The following is a 25274-nucleotide window of genomic DNA, read 5'->3' as shown; positions in this document are numbered from 1 at the left end:
TGTTTTTCAGTGGTAGTGGGGGGGGTGAAGGGAAATCCTCTACTACTCTTTATTATTGTATGGTGTTCTATGTTATTATTCTCTATTATAATCCTACTACTCTTTATTATTATTATAGTCAGATGAAATTAAGATCCTGGCATATGAACCAGATCGGCATGGCAACCTCCTGTGGTTCAGCTGCAATCACCCAAGGATTGACACTCAAATTTCTCTCATCCCTTTGTTTGCAGACATTTTCCTTCAGCAAAACTCTAATTTTGTGGTTGGAAAAGGAGAGAGTGGAGGGAAAGGAAAGGAATTAATGCAGTTTATGAACTTTCATATCCAAAACAGAATGAGAAAGTTTCCCTATTCTTTTTTTTTAGGTTTTTTGCAAGGCAAATGGGGTTAAGTGGCTTGCCCAAGGCCACACAGCTAGGTGATTATTAAGTATCTGAGACCAGATTTGAACCAGGTACTCCTGACTCCAGGGCCGGTGCTTTATCCACTGCGCCACCTAGCCACCCCTTCCCTATTAATTCTACACAAAAATTAAGAAATGAGACTTAGATAACCAGTATAAAATAGTTGGTCTGCCAGAGGAAATGGAAAGCACATTGAACTATAGATTATTTTATTAAATAATAGTATTACATTATTTATTATATTACTTTTATCATTATTATATGACCTAAATATTTTATCTCCTCCCCTACTTAAAATCATTCTATTAAATTATTCTTCCATAGGTCGTCTATAGTCTACTGTAGGAGTATTTGTCTTGTCACCTAATATTAATAAAATAATCATTTCTTGATCTGAAATGTGGTCTCAACAAGGGAACAAAATCTCAGCTGCAGTTGATTTTATTAAGGGATAGGGTTCTTCTCTAAGCTTCCAAGACAGGGTTGCTAAGATCAATTTAGTGAACAAAATCTAAATGTAATGAAGTGGGAGACAACCAGAACTGCAAAAAGAGCAAACATTGAGGAGAAATTTTCTTTGTCTGTCTGAGTAGCTAGTTTCTGGCTTCCAAATATAACCACAAGATAAAGGAGATTCTAGGAGCCTCTCCCAACTTTCTCATTTGAATATCCTGCAGAGTACTTCTCTAAATCTAGGAAGGACAGATTTGTCCTGTTAGAGAGTAAGAATTCCTTTGATCCTCACTGGCAAGTATTAATTAATGAATTAATTTTCTTTTTTTTATTTTATTTAAGGCAATGGAGTTAAGTGACTTGCCCAAGGTCACCTAACTAGTCAAATCATTAAGAGTCTGAGGATGAATTTGAACTCAGGTCCTCCTGACTCCAGTACACTATCCACTGCACCATCTAACTTCCCAAAATGTATTAAATTTCAAGAGATAACCAGCACACAAAATTGAGCTCCTTTCCTCATATATAAAATGGGGAAAATCTTACCTTACCCTCCCCATCCCTCCATAGGCCTTTAATGAGCATCAAATGAGATAATATCTAAAAAAACAGCTTGCAAATTGTAATGTGTTTACTAAGCATAATAAATGAATGAAGAGGTTTGGACTATGAATGAATTCCATTAAAAAAAAATATGGAATTACCTGTTCTGGGGACAAATGATAAGATATAGGGTAATTAACTGACTACAAGAAACAAATCTTCAATTGTTCCCATGAAACTTGTGAGTAGTTTGGCAGGATTATTTATAAATGACAAAATAAAATAAAAAACATACCTATTGTAGAAAAATTCAAATTCTTATTTTCTTTTTTAATTAAATATCTTTTTTATTAGAACTAAATAAGTTTTTGAGTTATTAAGTAATTCTGTGATATAACCAAACCAGGACCTCTAGGTTGGACTGTGATGTTTATAACTCTTCCTCATTTACTCCATACCTGAACAAGACAGGTATGAACTAAGAATATAGGTAGTATAGAAATCTTGTGATTGGATTACAGAGGCAAAGTTAGATTGATACAGAAATAAGGAAGGTGTTAGGAATAACAGGTTCTTCAGGTAGAGGTTTTGGGAGAAATCCAAGTGTGAGAAGGGAAAAATGAGTATGAAGGAATGCTGTATGAATAAATATTTACTGTGTCACCGAATTTGTCTTAGGACAAGGCAGAGATTTAAGTACATTCTAACCTGTCTTAAAGTCAACCAGTTGGTGGGGGATGAAAAAACAACATTCATTGCTTGTCTACCTCTGTTGTTGCATGTATTGAAATTTATAAGGGAGAATACTGCAATAGACAGCTTACCAACAATGAATTTCTCCATAGTTGACTAATATTTGATTAAATTATTCTAGTTGTCCATATTTGTAGCAACAATTAAAACTAAATATGTTCCTATAATTGGAATAAGTATGTCTATACATTTGCATATGGTTTTTCTATTTTGATGCTATATTATATTTTTATTCATAATAAGTGATACAGAAATACATGAAGTATTTTCTAATATTAAAATATTGTAGACATGGTTCAGAATTTTGGCTTAATTTATTGCTCTGGGTTTTTTCATTTGTGGAGGATAACTCAAATTTGAACAACAAATTTGAAGTAAAAGTTTTAATATTTTTGTAGGAGATGTCAGTCATTTAATAAACACTAGGTATTGTGCTAAGGAAAAAACAACAGCTTTATGAGGAAAGATAACATATAAAAGGAAGGTGATAAGACAGGGTAGATGTAGAGGGGCATGATAAAGAAAATCAAAGGAAAGCAACCAGGTAAGAAATGAAAAATTGGCTGACCTGAAGATCCTCCTTAAATGGAATTTTGGTGATATTCCTTTTACTATGTGATAATCAAATGAGGCAATGTGTTTAAAAAGCTTTGAAGACCATAAAAATGCGAGTAGTTAACCCTGCCAGATCATTAGGTGGAGGGGTGGTGAGTATTGTATACAAAATAGAAGACTAAAATTAGCCAGATACATGTTTACATCTGTGTATGTATAGACACGCATATACACATACACACACACACATATATACATATATCAAAGAGAAACCTGGTATGTGTAACGTATCAAGATAATTTTAGTCTTACATTTTATGTATCATTCAATTAAATATCATTGCCTGATATTTCCAAGGAAACTGAGTTTGAGAAAGTTAAAGTGGATTGTCCATGATGGTGAAAAGTAAATTTCAGAATTGGAATGTGAACTCCGAAGTCCAACATTCTGTCTACTATTCCAAGACTAGCATATACAAATAATGAATAAAATTCATTTTCTTATCCTTAAGGAATTTGCGACTTAATAGGGGAAATAAAATATATACAAGCACAAGAATAAGATATAGGATATGATAAATTTTATAAAAGATTTTGAAATTTCATGGGACTTTAGAGAAATAAGCCACTTTGTTTCTAGTTTGGTTAGTTAAGATTTAATGGAAGAGGAATGATTTGAGTGGAGCTTTGAAGCATAGACAGTATTTAGATGGAGAAAGAACATAACCAGTCAAGAGAACAGTATGTCCCAAAGGTAAGTAAGCATTAGGTGTATTTGAAGAATAGTAAATTTTTTAACTCATCCAAGATTGGAGGTGTATAGAGGGGAAACCTGAAAAATTGGATTGTGACTATTGTAGAAGACCTTAAATCTCAGGCTGAGAAGTTTGAATTTCATATTCTAGGCAAAGGACATAGTCACATTTTGAGTAAGGGAGTGGTATGATTTATTTGTATACAATAAAAGGAAAAAAGAACTTAGTTGAATTGTTCTGGAATTGTGTGCCAGTGACTGGGTGACCACTTGGCATGGCGGGGATTCCTTTGTATATAGTTTGTACTGGATGGTCCTTTCCAGCTCTGAAATCCTGTGATTCTGTTGGTTGGAAATGATATATTAGATGATATAAATCTGATCACAGTGTAGCAGATGAATTGGATTTGGGAAAAGTGAGGAGGAGAGGTGACCAGTTAGGAGACTCTTACAAAACTCTTACCTAGGCAAGACATAATGAGAGAATGAGGGATGTGGTATTAGGAAAAAATGCCAAGGACAGAAGGGGAATTAGTAAGCTTGGCAAATTATGGAATTCTTAACCGACAGCTCAAGTTTTGAGCTAGGGTGGTGAGGTAAATTGTATAATAGATTGTCAGGAGGAAGATGTAGCTTGGAGAAATGAAGTGAGTTTGGGACATATTGAGTTTGAAAAATCTTGAGGGAAGTTCAAATTGTGTGATTTCCCAGATATTCCCAAAGAGAGCTTCCTGAATGAGAAGTGTAAGGATTTTAGACTCTGGCAAATCCAGTGGGGCCATCCAGCCCATTTTGAAATCTTAATTGTAACCCTTAATAGGTAGTCCTTGTGGCTGAAGAAAAGGGTCATGTGTGGGTTCACTGAAAGTTTGGACCTAGGGAAACTACTAGAAGATTGCAAGCAATTCAGGAAATTTCATAATTATCCTTTCCTTCTAATTACATTTCTTTAGATACTAAAATATTTGCTAAAAGAGTGGTAAGGTATGTATGGGTGGGGTTGCAATATTTTTACTTAACTGAGATAATCAGCCCCTTACTCCAAAGTTCTTTAAAAACTGAAAAGTATGTTACCTGCAAAATGTAAAACCTTATAGGGATAATGTAAAAAAAACCTTATAGGGATAATCACACATACACTAGAATGATCTGTGATTTCAGGAAGAACTTAGGGAGTTCTTGGTATAGGAGATTTCCCCCACCAAAATAATTGCTCAAGGTCACAGAGCAAGTGTTAAGAGATTTCAACACAATTCTTTCTGAATCTATTCACTGTGCATACTTGCCTCTATGAGCTATCATTATTCTAATATAATTTTCAAAGTAAACCATGCTCTATTTATTTGCTTCTAGAAGAGACATTACATTCTACTTTTGGATAAAATATTAAAATTATAATTACATATAGATGTGCCATCTGGTCTCTTTATTTAGCTGTATTGCCTGTCACCGACTTGGAAGTCTTTCCTTGCACATTGATAGGAAACTAAAGTGACTGAGCATATCAAGATAGTGTGGTCAGTCAGGAGCTACAGGAGCATCACCTCCCCTTGGTCAACTCCTTTTCAAGCCCTTTGAAGACAGTAACCATATCCCTTATATAGTAATTCTGTTAGATTGTTGACCATCTCTTAAGTCTGGCACCAAGTTTTATTTTTCAGCCTTAATTGCTCTACTTCATCTGCATTCACCTTCTCTCTAGAAATGAAAGAAGAGGGGAGGGGCACTCTATGAAAACAAGAGTCCCACTGGCTTCTGGTTTCCTGGGTAAGGAGCAGAGCTATTCCACCCCTTAAAGTATTTTCCTCTACTCTTTCCAAAGCAGTTTCTGTTACTGTATTTTTTCTTTAGCACCAACCTATACTTTTTTCATCCTAATGCTTTCTAAATAAAAAAAAGGAAAAAAAAAAGGAAAGAAACTGATTCAGAGGACAGGTAGGTGGTGAACTGGATGGATCACTAGACTTGAAATCAGGAAGACATCCTCCTGAGTTTTTTTTACTAGCTGGGTGAGCACTAGACAAGTCACTTTGTCTCAGTTTCCCCATCTGTAAAATGAATCGAGAGGGAAATAGCAAACCACTCCAGGATCTTGGCCCAGAAAACCCCAAATGAGTTTAGGAACAGTTGGACACAACTGAAACTACTGAACAGCAATCAATTCAGAATCTGCCCTTGGCAGAATTGTTAGGTAGACCTATTTACCTTTCATATTTCATCTCTCTTATAGGGGCTCTTTCCATACCTTGCATGTATCTCCCCTTTTCTAGCTCTACCTAGTACTAGTACTTAGTGCTGTCTTTTTTGGCTACTCCATTCTAACTAATTTGCCTTGACATTCCTTGTTAAGTTATTCGGTCTCTTAACCCATATGTATTTTAATGATGTGAATTTTAGGAACCATGTTAAAACTATTGGGAAAGATGGTTTTGGAGGAAAGAGTACTGAGAAGAGCCTTCAGATTATAACACAATAGGTTGTTCATTCCTCCCTTGCTTGCTTCTAACCTTATACATCAATTTGAGCATTGAGGACATTGGTCAGATTTAGCCATTAGCTAAATGAAAGCTTGTTTTTCAAAACCAGAAAATTGATATTGAATAATAGTATAAAAAGGTTTTGTATAATTAACAATTTTAGTTGATGCTGTGTAACGATGGTATCAACCAGGAGTTCCCAAGTTGACATTTGGTGGTGTTATTGCTGTTTTTGAAGGACTCTGAAACCTTGAAACCTTGGAATTACAAAACTGGAGATCTGAGATCTGAGGGTCATTCGGGATCTCTTGTTTTACCCTTGAGAAAGATGTGTTAACTTGCTAAGCAACTTAACTAAGGTCCACTTGTATGGTACTATTTGGAGCTATGAGTTTCTCTTCTAATCTCCATGAGTGATTGCTGTTCCCACAAACTGATTTTTAAAGGACCTCTTACCCATTAACAGGACACCAGATTCCCCCACACTGAGCTGCTTCACCTTCTCACCAGGTTTCTTGTGACAACTCCATCCTGAGGCCACCACTGGCTGGGACTAAAGTCAGAAAGATGAGTTCAAATCTAGTCCTAAATGTTTAATAGCTGTGTGACTATGGACAAGTCACTTAGCCTCTGTCTTCTTTAGTTTCTTCAGCTGTAAAACAGAAAATAATAGAACCTACCTTCCAGGGTAGTTTAGAAGAGCACATGAGATAATATTTATAAAGCATTTGGCATAGTAGCTGGCAGACAGTAGTTGTTTAATATATGCTTGTTTCCTTCCCAAAGAAAAGTATGCTATATATGGATAGTCACATTTGGCAGGTGCTTAGCTCATTTTGGCAGATTTTTAAAAATATAATTTTACCTTCTTAGGCACTTCCCAAATGATAAAAATGGATTCTACAATGATAATAATGTGCTGTGATGGTTCTAGCCAGAGGCTCAGTCATTACTGAGACATAGAGCCATTGTTGGCCAGAGAATCATAGATTTCAGAGCTGGAAGGTCTCATGGAGGTCTTCTTATCCAACCTCTTCATTTTATAGAAGAAGAAACCAAGGTACAGAAAACTTGCCCTTGGTCAAAGGTAACAAGTAGCAGTGCTAGGATTCAAACTCAAGTCCTCCTGTGGCTCCAAATCTACAACTCTTAATACTGTACAATGTCCCCATTATGTATGGGGCAAACTTGCATCCTTTTCAAATCATAGTTCAGTCATTTAAGCACTAAAAGACCTCATTATCAGAGAGTATTATTAATGTCATAGTTCTGTGCAATTGACCTCAAGGACACAGCTTTATAATAAGGCATATTCCAAATTAATTACCTGGAAAAAGTGTATTGCTTAAAAAAGGCATTCATTTACATAAGATAGAGTGTTACTTGTTTTTTCTTTGACTTGGATTTTAAAAGTCCATTCATAAATTTTAGTTGGTAAGTTACTGGATTTTTATGATTTGCTTTTTATAAAAACTACTCATTTAATTAGCACTGTATCCCTAGATTATTTTAATGCTTTCAGTTTGAAGAATACATTTTGGCTTATAAGAAAAATAGTTCTTGAGCCAGAATGGGTAATTTCATGATGCAAATTAGCAATTATAAAAGACAATAGTGAAGCTACAGTAGTGTAGTTTCTTAATAGCAGCTGTGGCATCTCATCATTAAGAAGCTCTAATAGTCCAACTATTGTATTCATTTTCAGAGTGTGTCTCTACATCATTTTTACTTGCCTTTGGTTCATTAATGTCCTTAAGAGACCATAGAAAGTAAATTTATGTGTGAATAATGTCTGTAAAATATTTGTTGAATGCAAATGAACATATTTTAAATACCAATTAGGAGACTGATTTAAAATGATGTAGACAAGAGCTGAATATCAGATACCAAGCTTTCTGTTTTCATTTATTTCACGGAAAAGTTCAGAATTCATTAAAGGAAAAAGATCACTTAGGCATTTACACATTTTTTGCAAAAAAAATTGGTTCTAATATTTGCTTTAGTGGGCTGTGTAGCTCAACAAATACGTTATTGAAGACCTACTATAGTCTAGGCACTATTCAAGGTCCTGGGAATAAAAAGGAAAAATAAGGTCAGTTCTCTGTTTTAGGAAAATTATTTTGGCAGAATTAGATCAGATCTTAATAGATATGTATTAAAAAGTTAATATTTAATTATGATAACATCAGATGATAGCTGCACCCAAGATAATACCTACAACTTGTGTAAGTCTCATGCTGGCTTCCTATTGGCACCTTCCATGATCTCCTTCCTCTCCTCCACTATCATTTCATTTGTTATGAAGATTGCATATAAAGTAAATTAAACTGTAGACTTGAAAAAAAGCTTAAAATAATTTATGCCATTCAAACCACGGTATTAAATATGAATTCATAATTTCCTTTCTGGAACTAAATTTATAAAAGAAAGAGCAAAACCATTATGTATATTTTTGTATTCCCTCTAGTGTTCTCTAAGTTCCATGGAATCCTTTATTATTGAGAGTATAGAGAACTGAAATATAGTATGGAAAACATACACCCTCCTTTTCTTATTAAAAACTTCTGTAACTACATAAGCATATTTCTTATATCTCACATGAACCAGTGGCAGAATTAATGGAATTGGGTTCTGTTCATTGTCTTGCTCATCAGGTTTTAATATAAGCCCACACCCTTGTTCAATGAAGTGAAAACAGAAGAGGAACTTTTTCTTTTTGGACTGGAAAGCATTTTAACTGATGAAACCTACTTGCCTTGATTAGTTTTAGAATAGAGCACTGGGAATCTAGTTGCTATGGTAGAGTTCTTTGTGATACAAAAATATATCCTACAGAAAACTGAGACATCTTTCACTATATTGTTAAAGTAGGAGTGATAGAGAAAAGTGCCTTGCAGGATGTGGGTGTTTGTTAAATAATGAATGGGTAGGTTTGTGAATAACTACAGAGTGCTAGCTTTTGAGCTAGCCAGAGCAACTTGGCTACTAGAATCCAGAATGGCACATTGGAAAGAGCACTGGGCAGATATGAAGAGACTCACAGTTAAAAGTCTGTTTTCATTAAATTTTAGTCATATATGATCCCATTTGGGATTTTATTGGTAGAGATACTAGAGTGGTTTGCTATTTCCTTCTCCTTCTCCTTACAAATGAAGAAACTGAGGTAACAGGGTGAAGTGCCTTGCACAACCTGATACAACTAGTAAGTATCTAAGGCTAGATTTGAACCACTGGGACATGAGTTTTCCTATTTCCAACCCCACTGTTCCACCCAGTTCCCAGTTCTGATGAGATGCTGTTCTAATCTTACTGGAAGAGACTCAGGTTATAATTCTGATTTTTCCATGAAGTACAAGTGACTCAGGTTATAATCCTGACTCTGCTATTAACTGCAAGAGTCTCTGGTATAATCCTGACTCTTCCATTAACTATGAAAGACACTCAGGTTATAAAGATTATAACTAGCTATGAAATATTCTTATATGAGTCACTTTACCTGAGAGCCTCAATTCTTCATCTGTAAAAAAAAAAAAAGCATTATATAAGATGCAACTTCATTGTTCTTACAGTGCTGACATTCTCCAAGTTACCAAATGAGGAAAATCAACACTGGAGTTTTTTTTTTCCATGAATAGAACATCAGGCGTGGAGAACTAACCCCTCATACCCCTTTTTTCACTTGATTATTTTCAAAGCAACAGATAAGGAAATACAGGAAATCTTATTTTTTTCCACTGGAAAAGGGAAAAAGTAATAAGGATAACAACAAAAGCATTTTATAGTGTTTTTATATTTGCAAAGTGCTTTAACTATTTCACCCTGCTAACAAACCTAGGTGAAAATTAGGCAGTAATATTTATATTTGCATATTATATTGTTATACAACTTTAAGGTACAGAAAACTTTGGTGAGAAGACAAGTCATATTAAAATTAAGTTAACAAATATTTGAGCACATAATTGGAATAGTCACAGTTAAGTGCTATAGGGTTGCTAATCTTGGTGCAGTTACAGTAGTTTTACTTGCTCCTGTATCCCTATTTTGACCTAAAGGATCAAGGTCAGAATTACTAAATAGGATTGGGTCTCTGTAAACCACTAGTTAGAACTCTGGTCACTTCTTCCCTAGCATCGAGCAAATATGTGCCAAGTAACTCTTAAAGCCAAAGCATTGTACTAAGAGATAGAAAGGGAAGGAACAGAGAAGAAGGAGCAAAAGAAGGAAGGGAAGGAGGGAGGAGGGGAGGAGAGAGACAGAGAAGAAAAGGATGGAGGGAAAGATTGATTAAGTACCTATTTTGTGGCTTTATAAATATTATCTCATTTGATCCTCATAAAAACCCTGGGAGAAAAGGTATTATTCTTATTGATATTTTACAGTTGAGGAAACTGAGGCACAGAATGGTTTAGTGACTTGGCTCAGTGTTGCTTGGCTAGTAAGTGTCTGAGGCCAGATTTAAACTTTGGTCTTCCTGACACTTGAGTCTATTACCAGTCTATGGAACCAACTATTTTATGACCCTAGACCTCAAAATGTAGCAATACTGGTCGGGAATTACAGAGTTTTTGAACAGAAGATGCATAGCAATTTCTTCCCAAACCCACATATTCATTGCTTATGTTGACTTTTTTAAACATCTGCTAGTTTTGCATATTTTTCAGTCTGTATTAAGTACCACAGACCTTTTCTAAGATTACTACATTAAGAAGTTGATGGTTGTCATGGAAGAATTCTTGAGAATTAAAAATTTGCATAAATCTTTGTTGTCTTCTATTTAAGAAATTATATCCTCTAAGTATGTTTTTCTGTCTTTTCATAATTTGTAGTTAGCAAAAATTTATATAGTGCTTTATGGTTTGCAAAGTGTCTTACAAATATTATCTCATTTTATCTTAATAATAACCCTGGAAGGTTGGTATCATTATTATCCCCATTTTACAGTTGAGAGAACTGAGGCAGAAAGAAATTGAGTGCCTTGCCCAGATACTGAGACCATCCTGTCTCCATGCATAGTGTTCTATCCACTGTACCACTACCTAAAATAAAACATTTTGAGCCTAGTAACAATTGTCAGCAATGATGGGATATAGGGGGAAATATTTAACCTAAATTCTCATGAACCATTAGTTTTTGCTATTTAGATTTTTCGTGAATTCCTGTGACCTTTCTTATTCAAATGAAAATCAAATGTGTGAATGGTATAATGACTGTGGACTGTTATCAATATCTGGAAAAATGCTGTCATTTATTTTATGGTTCAAAATGTGTTTTTTATATAAAAGTATAATTCTGTATTAAAAATGGAGATTTTATACTCCCCTCAGAGTGGGGAAAACTTGTTTGACTAATAAAGGAACCCAAATTAGGATTATTTTCCAACTGATTAGTCTGAAATGAAAAGAAGTTTAATAATAGATATTGCCCATGAAAGATATTGGAGGGATAGAAATGATTGTGCCAATAACCTGGAAGCATGATCTAGAAACAGAAGGAAAACTCTGCAGGTAGACCAGGCTTACAGAGACCCTAGATAGGACCCTTACTGTGCTTTTTCCCCCTTTTGTTATCTTTTGGAACAAAAAAAAGGTTAAAAAAAATCAGGGACTGGCATGATGAAGTTTTGTCAGTGCTGTATTATTCTACCGATTGTTTTGGACTTCCTTGGATTTTCTGACCCCTTTGGCGTGTTCCCAACATTTAGCAAATCCCAACTTCAGCTTCTGTATATAGAATCCAGTGGAAACCACTTAGTTGTAAACCTCAACTCCTGTTTCTTTTATCTCCACTGGTGTGAGAAATTTGTTCTCTGACTGTCCTTTTTATCTTTTTTTAAACCTTTGATTATTTGTGTTGGACTGCTTTCTTTTCAACACTTCTAAAGCCATTATCCAGTAACACTCCACTCATACAGCACATAGTGTTCCTCTCTCTCTGTCTGTCTGTGTCTGTCTGTCTGTCTGTCTGTCTGTCTCTCTCTCTCTCTCTCTCTCTCTCTCCCCCTGCCCCCCATCCTGTGAAAACTAGTTCTGATTCATTCACTTACATAAATTGAAAATGAAAGAGATGGTCCTAGGCCCAATTAGAAAGGGAAAATACAACTAAAGTTTTAGAATGAATATTGCATTAAAGAGTTGAGGTCTACAGGTCGGAGTTCATTTGTGTTTTAGCAGAGACTTCACAACCCATAAATATAGAATTTCTGATGCTAACAAGCCGCTAAGAGCCCAACCAATTTGAAGTTATCTTTCATGAAATCCTTGAATAAGTCATGTTTCCTGCCTTCAGGGATATAGAAACCCATAACAAATTTAGAATCTAGTTACAGATGCAAAGATATCATTTATAGTTATCATATGTACTATAAAATTCCTGTCCTATGACTGATAAAAATGTATTTGTTTTTTTATGCCTCTATTGGTTACACAAAGGCTTCAAATGTGTTTTATAACATATGTACAAATCAAAAAAGATGGAAATATAGTATAATAGACCATTTGAGTTGAAGTTGGATCTGCTACTATGGCGATCCTGGGTAAATTCCTTAGCTTCTCTGGGAAGTTATTTTTCCACATGAGTTGGTCTAGATGATCTTGAAAATCCCTTCCCTCATTAAATTATTGTTATTGTTCAGTTGTGTCTGATTCTTCATAACCTCATTTTGGGCTTTCTTACAAAGATAAAGGAATGGTTTACCATTTCCTTCTCCAACTCATTTTTCAGATGAAGCTGAGGCAAACATGGTTAAGTGACTTGCCCAGGGTCACACAGCTAGAAAAGTCTGAGGCTCAGTTTGAACTCTGAATATAAATCCTCTTGATTCTAAGCCCAATGCTTTAGTTACACCTAACTTCCCATAAAGTTATAATATGGGATTATAATTTGCCGTTGAAAAGATCAGTTACCTTTAGGAATCTAACCTTTCTGAGTTCTTCGAACTTCCTTTACCTAGAAATATACTGCTGGATTCCTACAAATAAGAATGTTGTTCTCTATCCTAATAACTAACATGAGAAAAAAAATTATTTATGCCCTGCTGTTGTGATTCACATATAGGAATATGTATCACAAAATAATTATAAGTATTATTTTATATTAAAAAGAATTTTATAAATGTATGTTAAAAAACCCTTTAAAATAAGCCCAACACTGCATTGAATATATATTAGATGCCAAGCAAATACTTAATTCAATATTTTTAAGCACCTGTTATGTCTGTATGCAACAGAGGTAGGTAGATCCCACTATAAAAGACCTAAAATTTGTTTTCAGTGATCTTGCAAATTATTTAGGGAAGAAAATATATTCATTAAATTGACTATGACCCATTCAGAGAGTGAGGGAAGCTCATTGGAGAAGCCTATGCAGATAAATTTTATGGAGGAGAATTAAGATTTGATTGGGAGGTTAGGGTGAAGTTAAGAACTTGAGTCCTGAAGGAAAATAAGAATTTCCTTACATTTGTGGAAGGTCTTCCATTCATGAGGGTCTTCAAGATCAGATACCCAGAGAGAGGAAAAGACAGTGTTAAAATGAATGAGTCTAAAAAACTTGTCACTTGCTCATGGTCACATGGATTGAAAGTGTGAACTTTGCATCACAGTCTCCTGCTTCTAATTCTGGTCCCTGCACAAATGATAAATTTCTTTTGATCATTTGCCCATCAGTAAAAATTATTAATTTAATGTGTCTAACATGTAGATTTACTTTTAAAATATGCATACACTATTGTATTATACACACATACATATATGTGTGTGTATGTATATAAATACTAATGAAACACAAAAATTGACTCTATGGGACCCTTCCTCCATTAAGAATTCAGGATTCCATTTCTGTGACCCTGAGCACTGATTAAACAGTCACTTTTGGGTGCAGTCTTAGACCTATTTCCAAGTCATCTGTTACATTTGTCATGCCCTCTTTTCAAGTCAGGCTATGAGAATAGCCATCAAACCCCTACCACCATTCTTGGATGGAAGGAAATGCCAGTCCACAATGCCCATCACCATCCCATGACTTTCTTGTCTTTAGCATTCCTCCCTATTCACCTCTACTTTGGGTGAGCTATCTTTTCCCTATTAGATAATAAGCTTCTTGAGCCCAGTAACTGTTTTGCTTATTTCCATTTGTATTCCTAGCATGTGGAGCACAATTATATACACTTAACAAATGCCTATCAAGTGAACATTTACACTCTGGCAGGAACCATGGCTAGTACTGGAGAGTTTTAGTCAAAAACAGTCTCTTTTCTCAAGGAGTATACATCCTATTGGAGGAGTTAACATGTCGATAACTAGATTAACTATATATATATATATATATATATATATATATATATATATATATATATATATATACAAGACAGATACAGAATAGGTGAAGATAATCTGAGTAATTTTGAAGAAAACCAGGGAATTGAAAAGGTAGAGTTGAGGTAGAACCCAATAAAAAGTGCCAGCTACTACAAAGGCCAAAGGCAGGAAACGGAGTAGTTTTGGTGATGGATGAGGTGAAGTCTTTAGCTGATGTCATAGGGTGGTGCTCAGGGAGTCTTCACAAGAGACAAGAAGGTGTAGAACACAACAGCCACTGTGAGAAGTGGGATAGCCAGTCAGTAATCCAGAGGTTTATGGAATGTTTGCTTTTCTCCCACTTAGATTAGATAACACAAATATGTAGTGGCTTAGTGTAATTTTATGATTTCCTCCAACTCCCTGTGAATAGGAGTGAAAAAGGTTAATGATTTTGTGATTTAGGTTGGGTCTTAGCAAGACATGATCAGACCAAGGGGCAATAGAATTATGGTGGAAGCAGATGTAGAGTTAAACTGGTTTACTCCAGGTTGAGGTACAGGGACCTCAGGAGGGTCAGGAATTGGGGAATGTAGCCCAGAGATGAAACACATTTCCTACACCACTCCCAAATGCTGCCTGAACCAGATTAAAATACATTTTGGAAATATTTAACAAAATAAATTAGAATACAATAAAACAGGTGATATTACATTTTAATACTAAATCAATATGCAGCTCAGAAGGCTGCTTATATATAGGTTAGTGGCCTCTGTTTCCTTATTGAGTTTGACACCACTGGTAGAGTGAAGAACTAGGAAAGAATCAGGATAAGTTGTAATAAGAATGAAGAACAGAGATAGGGGACAAAAGGCATAAGGGAAGAGAGAATGGTAGAAGTTTATGATCAAGTTAAGGAGTTAAAAAGTTCATGGATGTGAAAGTGGTAGGTGATGGTTGTTTGGTTACCCTGTTATCCTTCATTCTCAAAGGGGACCAAAATGTTGGATGCCCATGAGAACAAGGACATAGCCATTTCTGTGGATAACTTCAGTGGAGGAGAGGAATAGGCCTTACGAATGGAATCAATAAAGAAAGTGAGAAGTTAGAATATTTCATGGGATATAAATAAACAAGCTGCACTTTACACAATCCCCTCAAGTGAGAGTTTGAAATGGTGAGGACAGAAAAACTAAAGCAGGCTGTAAACTCGTTGGGAAAGTAACAAAATGTCCTCAAGTGGGTGATAGACCACCAGGATCCACACCGGGTGAGAAATTTGGATATTATGCACATCAAAGGAGGAGTGTTCATAGGGAGGCATTGCAATTTATTGAATTGACATGGTCAGAGCTATTATTTAGAAAGCTCAAAAAAATAAAAAAATAAAAAAAGAAAGCTCACATTGGCAGCAGTGGAGAGAATAGGTTGGGGGTGGGATGATGGATTTGAGACAGGAGAGACCAATTAGGAAATTAAGAGGATCCTGCAATAGTTAAGACTAGAGGTTTGGGGTATGTTAGTAGAGAAGTAGAATTCTGAACTAGGGTAAATTAGTTGAGGAGGGTATTACCTGAGCTTTGATTAATAGAAATGATAAGATTAAACCAAGAGAAGCATGTACACATTAACAACAACATGGTGAATGATAAACCTTGATGGAAGCAGCTTCTCTCAGCAGCTCAAAAAGCTAGGCCAACTATATTAGACCTGCCATGGGCAATGTTTTATCCCCAACCAGAGGAAGAAAAACAAAATACACACCCACAAAACAACCTTCAGAATCTGATGGACACTTTATAAAAATTATCTCTTATATATCTATTTCCCTCATACTGAAAATGACTAGTATGTAAACATGTTTATCCAAAATATATATGTACAATGCTAACCTGTTTGCCACTGAGGGGAGGGGGAGGGGAGGGGAGGGTGGAAGGACATTTTGTGACTTAAAAATATACATGCACATATGGATGAAAATAAATTAAAAAGGAAATGACAAGATTAGGCAACTATTGGTAATGTGGAGTGAAGGAAGGGGAGGAGTTGAGGATGACACTGAAGTTAAGAAATAAGTGACAGGAAAAATTGATTGTGTCCTCAGAAGTAAGTAAAGACAGTTGGGTTTTTAGTGGGGAAAGAGGATATAATGAGATTTGTGATTCACATCCTAATCCATCCATGTCTGTATATACTCTGCGACTCTTTATTCTGGAAAAAAAAAAGTTTGGAATGAGTTGGGTGGGAAGGAAGCTCTTAACACTTTTATGCTTGCATCCAGAGTCTTTCCATTGAAATGTATTTGGAGTAGTCCCAGAGTGACTACTCTGTAGCACAGTACCTAAAGTGCTGGGCTTAGAATCAGAAAGACCCTAGTTCAAATCCTGATTCACCTATTAGCTGTGTGACCCTGTTCAAGTCATTTTATGGCTATATGCCTTAGTTTCCTTATCTGAAAATGGAGATAAGTAATAGTACCAATCTTTCCAATTTATTGTGAAGATCAAATGAGATGGCATATGTACAACACTCTGGGAGCATTTGTTTGTGAAATATATATATATATATTATATTTAAAGCATATACTTATATATGTCATATTATATATAAGTGTATTATATAGGTAGAAATACAATCTATGTACATAATAATGTAAATATGATCATGTAAATATAATCTAGATGTATAATAAATATAAATATATGTATAACAATATAAATATATATTTATACATATCCATGTAATATAAATACTACATATTACGGTGATGATGGGAGGAGGAGGAGGATGTGAAAACACTGAGCAGGATAGAAATTTTTTTCTTTTACAACTGCTTTAGAGGATTGGATCCTTGATGGACTAATGCTGTGACAGCCACTGGAAGCCAATACTAGGAAACATTTGAGTGAAATGTTGAGCTATAAAAGGGGTAGGTTGATGTAATTATGTCAGAGATAAACTCTTGCTTGGATGTCAATGTTTGGATGAGGTATGAACTATCTTCTCTATTTTTAATTGATCAGGAACCCATTGAATGTTATGTCACCATTGCTACTTTTAAGACCTTTGAAGTCTACAATTTTTCCCACAGAATGTAAATAAAGGCAGATATTATTATAGTTTTGTCATGTGTCCACAGTACCTAGTATAAAATAAATTGATTTTAAAATGGTTGTTGATTAATTGCAAAGTAGTTAAGCTGTTTCTGATGCTTTAAAGTCACTTCACCCTACACTGTAGAACCTCAGTTTCCTTATCTGTAAAGTAAGGTAATATATGTGAAAACATGTTATATACAATGAATTGCAATGCATATATTAGGGTTTTGTCATAATATGGGGACTACTCCTCCCAAGTTCACTTTTGCATGATGATAATAGCTAGCATTTAATGGGCCAAACACTTAACTGAATGATTCACAAGTATTATCTCATTTGAGTCTCACAACAACCTGAGAGGTAGGTACTGTGATTATTCACATTTTATAGTTGAAGCAGAGAGATTAGGTGATCTGTCCAAGAATACACAGCTAGGATCCAAGGCTGGATTTGAACTCAGGTCTTCTTGAATTCAGATTCAAGGTTTTATACACTGTGCCATCTCAGTGATCAATGTATTTTTCTCTGTAAAGCCAAGGTAAATCTCTGGTAATTAGGCAGACTGTACAAAATTTTTCCTTGTGATTCCACTTTTTAATCCCACAGACCTCCCATAAAGAAAAGTCTTTTTCTAGTTGGAGCAATCAAGCCTGTGCCACAAGCTATCACACCCACAGTTATTATTGCACTCCCTGAGAAGGAATTGGATGGAAAGGCCCAAACAATGGAGCAAGGAGGTGGCCTCATAGGATAAATAGTCAATTTACAGTTCAGTGCCACAGTCCTACAATCCTATGACTATTTGGAATGCCTAGACTCAGGTTTCCAAGATTCCTTTGGGAATCCCTATCCCTATTTTGAGAAACACCAGACTGGAAGGTTGAGTGTCATATTTTCAGCATAGTGGTTAAAGGTGCCTCTCACTTCCTGGCAGTGTTAGAGTAATCCCCTTATTTTGAATTAAACCAACATTTTCAATTAGATTTCTCTCTTGGCTTTTTCATCTATCTCAGTATTTTGGAAGCTTGGCTATAACATCTTTCTGTCAGTAGAGAGAGAGAGAAGTAGTGTTGAAGAAGGGGAAATGAAATGTTTTGCTTATGTTCATATTATAGTTTCCTTTTTAACTATGACAGAAACAAAATACCTTAAAGTTGTTAAATTAAGTTGTTAAAGTTACATTTCTTCCAACTTCATTTACAAGTAAATATTGTGGATAAGGAATTATTTTAAAGCAAGCAGTTCATGGATCATTTCCATGTTGTAAAGAACTACATTATTCTGTCATCCTGTAGTTCCTAAAATGAAGCTTTTTCTAGTAAGATATAAATTATTTCAATATATTGATCTTCATTCCTCAAAAACTATGATTTGATTTTATTTTAAATGTGTTGAGTTGAGGATGGTGGGTTAGGGTGGGTAACTCCCAGAGATTTGCAAAAAAGAGGAGAGGGGAGAGAAACTGGATTAATTTTCCTGAGAAACTTTTTCAAGGCTGTGTTCAATTCAGTCAGTAGTTACTGGTTGTAGTAGAAACTGGCTCATCAGATTTCATTGCCCTTTCAGTTTTTTACAATAGTAATAAAATCTTGAATGGAATTGTGTGTGTATGTGTGCTTTAATCAGGAGTAAAGCATTTCAGAGCTGAACTCTTTTAGCTTAGCTTTTGTTCTGTGGTTTTAATTTTGGCATCTCTGTTAGATTTTGGCATCCTCTCTTTTCATACTTTAGTAGGTGAAATATGAGATGCATTCATTTTCCCTAGCCAATACGATGTCTTGATTGTATAGCTTGTTGGAGGAGACTTCTTACCATATATTTCTCTCTGTCTACCTAAGGATGAAGTCTTAATTGCCCTCCTGAAGGTGACCACAAACTTTTTTTTGCTTCCTCATCTACCATTTGACAATCATAAAGAGTGAAAATCATGTCTTTCACTGCTTTCTTTTAAAAATACACATTTTTATTGATGCCTTTTATTTGTATCATAGTCATTTGTGTGGAAGGAGAACATTCTTCCCTTCTGGGTTGAACCCTGCCACAACCCTCACAAACATTTGAGATAATGATAGAACTTGACAATATCTGCCCCATTCCAGTCTATTAAGTTCTTTACTTCTGCCAGAGGTACATTATCAATCTCATTCTGGAGTGGACTTTAGAATCCGACTAAGGTATATTTTATCAGCTTTATTCCAGAACCTTCATTTTTTTCCCATTACTTCCAGATAAGTTTCCTTTTTTCTTCTAGTGGTCTTTTCATCTACATTGTTCTAGTCAATCATTTTGTGCCTATTTTCTTAAACAAAAATCTGGCTCTGCTTGCCACTCTGCATCAGTTCATAGAACTCTTCTTCCAGTTTCTCTGAATTTCTCATTTCAGTAATGATGATGATTATTATTTTTACTGCATTATAATATAACATTCCATTCATTCATATACCACAGTTTTTTATCCATGTTTTGTAACTGATATAACTGTTTTCCAGTTCTTTGCTTGACAATACTATTTTGAGTGTATATTGTCTCTCTGTCTCTCTCTCTCTCACACACACACAAACACAAACACACTATATGTATGTATCAATGTGCATATGTATACATATTGCTTATTTATATCTTTTTATTGAGGTACATGTTGCTTATTTATGTCTTTTAATTGTATATCCTTACAAGTAGGATCATCTCATGCTCTTTGAACTAAACTCTGAGACAAGCAGCTCTCTGTTTCTTATTTTGTTTATAGAAATCACATGTTTAAATCAGGCTCAAAGCATTTATTAAGTACATAATATAATAATAATAGATAATGATGATGGCATTCACATAGTTATGTATTAAGAACTTTAAAAATATTATCTGACTTTATCCTTGCAACAACCCTGGGAGAGAGATACTATTATTACCTCCATTTTACAGTTGAAGAAACTGAGACAAAGTGAATGACTTGCCCAGGTTCACACTACTATTAGGTGTGCAAGGTGAATTCAGGCCTGCTTGACTTAAGAACCACCTCACTATCTCTGGTATCCTAGAAAGACTGTGATGGGTATGATGTAGGCACTCACATTTGTGAATCTAGGGATAGCTATATGCACAAATAATTGATGTTTTAAAATATTGTACTAACTATAATAGAATAATTGTGGCAGATGTAGTTTTTGTATAGATTAGATGGCTTTTATAACTCTTCCAGAGTAGGGTAAACAGTAGGACTTAAGAGTTAGAGGATTATACCCCAACATTCGTTCAGTCCACTCAACTTCTCTACTTGTATTACCTCATTTTCCAAGATTAGGAAAGACCACTAGACAGTGTTGTTTGGTACTCAGTCATCTGAAAGACTATTTTTATAAAATCTCTTCACTTGGAGTTTTGAGCATCCCAAAACCTTTGAGGCTTATTGACTGTACCAGGTCCCTTTATACATGATTGTAAAAAATAGTGATCTGTTTGATGGCATTGTTTAGTAGAATTAATAGAGACACATTGGGTCAAAAATGAATACTGACAGTGAAAGATCTTCATCTTGTCTGTGCACTCTGTTTTTTGGGGGGAAGAAAAATACTCCATCAGAGTGACATGCTAAAACACATTAGAGATGGCAAGAAAATAAAGTAATAGGAAGCCAGGTTATAGCTAGTAGTTACTCTAAAGTATATCATTTATATATCTTAAAATGAGAGAGACACCTTGTATCACAGGTGTTGCTTAGCTTTTGAGTCAGAAAGATTTGGACTTCCTGTATGCCTCTGACACATATAAGGTGTAGGACTTTGATCAGGTTCCAAGTAAAGGTAACAAGCAACTCTTAGAGACTGTAAGTTAGAGGTGAATTGTACAGCTTTGCATTCATAGTGAAAGCTTATAAAATACACTGTGAGTGGTAAAATGAATTAGTCATTCAACTTTTATTAAATACTAGGGATACAAAAGGAACCCTTTCCCCCTGACAACCCCAAACAATAAAATTGCCTGGCCGAAAAGGAAATAACATCTTCTACCTTTGCAAAAAAAAAATTAGTCTTGTAGCCTGGCTAGAATCACTTCCCTATAGAAATAATGCAGTGACATTTGACAAACTTGGATTCAACTAGCATTTATTAAGTGCCTAGTGATTACTTGGGATGGGAAAACAAAATAAACACTGCCTTTCCAAAGCTATTTAAAAGGACTTACCAAAGAAAACTTACATGAATTCTTCTCTTTCTCCAGAATCAAAATTAGGGATAAGAACTAGAAGGTAACTTAGCAAACATCTACACTTATATCTTATATCATGGACCCCTGAGGAAACCTATGAGCTCTATATCAGAAAATTGTTTTTAAATGTATAAAAATACATAGGATTATAAATCAATTGTATTAAAATACAATTATATCAGTATTTTATGAAAAAATATAATTTCTTGGTCCTCAAGTGAAGAGCCTATAACCTAATTCCACCTGTCTCGTTTTACTGACAAGAATACTGAATCCTATAAGACAATGACTTTGACCAAGGTTATTGGCTATTTAGGGTTAAAAACTCTGGATTCTGACCCTTTGGGGATTTTTATTCATGCTTAAAAAGTCTGAAATATTGAATAAAAGGAACAAAAATCTAGTTTGTTTTAGTCAAACTTTTCCTCCCCAAATATATGTATCTACAACAAGGAAATTGTTTGTATCCTAATTATTCTTTTTGTTCTTTGGTCTGTGCATTCCAAGGAAGGGACAACATTCCATTCTTATAATGTCCCATTTTTTTTTCTTTGCATTATCCATGTTACTCTCCCAATGTAGGTTTATCTCAGATTTTCATCCCTTGTCATAAGTATGAGGCAAAAATTTGGATGCTGGGGGGGGGGGGGGAGCCAATATGGTGACAGGAGAGGATTGCCTCTTAGGTGCTCTTTCTCAAAACTTATAAATAAAAATTTGGATGCTAGCATATTGGAACCATTATGCTTTCAATTTATGGTTTAAAAGACCTTATCTGAAGAGGATAATCACACTATCTATTGGGGATGGTAAAACTAGCCTTTGATACAAGTGTAGTACCAAAGACTAACAATCACTCAATCACTCAATCTCAATCTCAATCTCAATCTCTCTCTCTCTCTCTCTCTCTCTCTCTCTCTCTCTCTCTCTCTCTCTCTCTCTCTCTCTCTCTCTCTCCCCCCCCCTTCTCCCCTTCCCCCCTTCCTTCCTTCCTTACTGCCCCTCCCCCTGACTTCCCTCTTCCCTCCCTCCTTCTCTTCCTTTCTTCTTTTCTTTCTTTCAAGTAGTAAACCACAATTGAAATAGGTTTCTTTGACAAGTGTCAGAGGTAATATTTGAACCCAGGTCTCCTGCCCCTGGGTCCAGCATTCCTATCAAATCTCTCATGTTGCCTCTCACTCAGGGCGAGGTCTACTAAACTATATGGCAGCTTAAGAAAACATTTAAGTTATTTCAGTTGCATAGCATGGTTTCTGTCATGAGATTAGGACTGGTCAAGTTGCATCAGATTGCACCTTTATTAATAAATAACTAAGCTTGATCCGGCCAAAGGGCTTTGGCTTGTTCTCATTGCCCTGCTTCATCCTTGAGTTCTTAATCTGGTGGAGGACAAGGAACTATTTATTCTTTACTTCAGCTCCTTGGCTTCCACTTGCAACACTATAGGGAAACAGCTTGTTTTTTCTCCTGGAGCTGCTGAAACTTGGGGCCAAAGGAAAGCACGCCTGGGAAATAAGGGGCAGCTTTGGGACTTAGGAAAACATTGCCAGGTGATTTGTGAACCAGTAAGTTTTCTCATCATCTCCATTTCATTTCATTTGATAAGACTGTTCAAACTTTATTATATTAGCACTTGTTTTAGAAAAGAGATATCCTTTTAGGCAGTGCCCAACAATGTGGTAGCTCTTGTTTGTATCTGATAGTGGGGCATGAATATATTCATGCTGGGGTACAGTAAAGGTGCAGATAGGTAAATTATCCACACCTTCAGAGTTCTTGGCTAATTTTTTCAGTGGTTGGGTAATAGCTGTGGGATTCAGCTTTCTGTCTATTCAGGTGTTTCTTATGTGAATACAAATCTGATGCATGGTTGGATAATGAGCCATTCCCATATAGTACTTGGTTTAGAATTTTGCTGATTGTTAAATGTCTATCATTACATGATTGTTATGTCCTTGGGAAATATTTCAAGAAAGTCTTTTTTTGTTTTGTTTTTAAGTTGATAAAAGAAAACCTCATTTTAACTGTAAAACTCATGATTGGGAAGTATTTTTTAGATAAGTTTGACTGTTCTGTATCTTCCTTGAGAATCTGCCTGGTCTTCTGGTTCAGTGAATGTCCTGCCACTCCCTTATTATTTGTCTAGTGAGAGGCACAGCAAGATTTTAAAAGCCCAAATGGTAAACATTCTGGTGACTCCCAGGAAAGGGATGAGTTGGATGCTGTCCAACTACTGAGAGGGTTGTCCTTTGGTTTGGATTGAAAACAGTCCTTCTATCAGGAGTTATCATGATGGAATTGAACTGGTCAGCTGTCAAAACTGGGAGTGGTTCTAAGATTGTTGCTTCTACCTTAAATGCAAGAAAATAGAGCCCCCCAATTTTAGAAGATGGTAGAAGTTACAGCTGGAAGGGGACTTGGAGATTGTCTGATCTAACCCCCTCCTTTTATAATGAGGAAAGTGAGACCCAGCAAAGAGAAGATAGATTCCTGTTCTCATACATATCACAGAGGACATAGACAGCAGACTTTGGAATTTGAAGGCTGGTCCTCTGTTACCAAAAGCAGGGTTTATTCTGTTTCCAGCATATGAGTTCAACACCTGGCAGCTGATATTCCTCAGGTGTGTTTGTGACCACATTACTCCTCTGCTCAAGAAGCTCCCTTGACTCCCTATTGTCACTAGGAATTAATTACAAACTCGGACATTTAGAACCCTTCATAACTGGTCTTTCCAGACTAATAAATGTATGTCCCCTTGAAGGCAGGGGTTGCTTTTTTACTTCTTTTGTAGTCCTTGCACCATTCATAGTGACCTGGAGAGACACTAGATTGCTTGGTGGATTGAATGTCTGAGATAGGTACTACAGATACTTCCTAGCTGTGTTTCCCTGGGAATGTCCTTTAACCCCTTTCAGCCTCAGTTTCCTCACTTGTAAAATGATAGTCCATACCTCACAGAGTAGTTGTGAGGAAGCAAATAAGATAATAGTTGTAAAGTACTTTGTACAAATACTAGCTATTTGTACAAATACTAGCTATTTGTATTTCGGGACAGGCAGACTATAGTTGCTTAAATAAATGCTTACTGGCCTGAGATTCTGCCAGATTCTATTAACTGATCATTTTGAACAATAAATTAAAAATTCAGATTAATTTGTCACCTCAAGTCCTCTATATGAACTTCTCCCTAGGACTTTAGTTAGAGTGAGCTGCAGTTGATTGTCCTACTGAGTGAAAAATCACATGAGCTTTTATGCTTATAGTAAAACCCCTCTGGATTCATCAAGCTCTCTCTATGCATATAAAAACAAGGAATTCCCTAGTAAGATGATGCTCTTTCTGCCTCACTGTCCCTGCCCATGTGTCTGTCTGTCTGTCTCTCTCTCTCTGCTTTTCTTTCTCTCTCATCTTTCTCCATCGCTCCCTCTGCTGTACTCCTTTGTTCCTCTTTTCTCTTTCTCCCTTCTTCCCCACCTCATATAAAATTGGGTGTAACTGCCCCCCCCAGAAGTCATTTTCTTCGAAAATCCAAGCTTTTTCGGTGCTACACTGTCTCTTTTCAATTTAGGCTATATTTCAGATCACCTAGGAATTTTCTTGTATAGCTAGATTGGGCACATTGATTATAATGTCTTGGGTAAAATGTATTCCAGGTATAAAGGAGGTTTAGAGAAAAGTTATGGAACTTTTTTCCCAATGACTGGTTCTTCCCCCAAAGAGGTGTCACACACACAC

At 35.6% G+C, this 25274-nt stretch overlaps 1 protein-coding gene across 14 annotated transcripts in view; it reads left to right on the top strand.

Moving 5' to 3' along the window:
* The window catches only part of COBL (cordon-bleu WH2 repeat protein), a 330921-nt gene that overhangs the window by 71744 nt on the left and 233903 nt on the right, over positions 1–25274 (top strand). Inside the window, exon 1 of one of the 14 annotated variants that reach the window (XM_074198301.1) lies at positions 22877–23101. The exons of 12 other annotated variants lie outside the window; for them this stretch is intronic. The gene's annotated coding sequence lies outside the window, so the exon portion shown is untranslated. Of the gene's footprint in view, positions 1–22876; positions 23102–25274 lie in introns of those variants that run through there. One more of the 14 variants, XM_074198300.1, reaches the window with a different exon arrangement.

Source organism: Macrotis lagotis, chromosome 8 (genome assembly GCF_037893015.1).
Source record: "Macrotis lagotis isolate mMagLag1 chromosome 8, bilby.v1.9.chrom.fasta, whole genome shotgun sequence".
Taxonomy (NCBI): Eukaryota; Metazoa; Chordata; class Mammalia; order Peramelemorphia; family Peramelidae; genus Macrotis; species Macrotis lagotis.
Note: the sequence above shows the minus strand (reverse complement) of the source record. Positions and strands in the feature narration are given on the sequence as shown.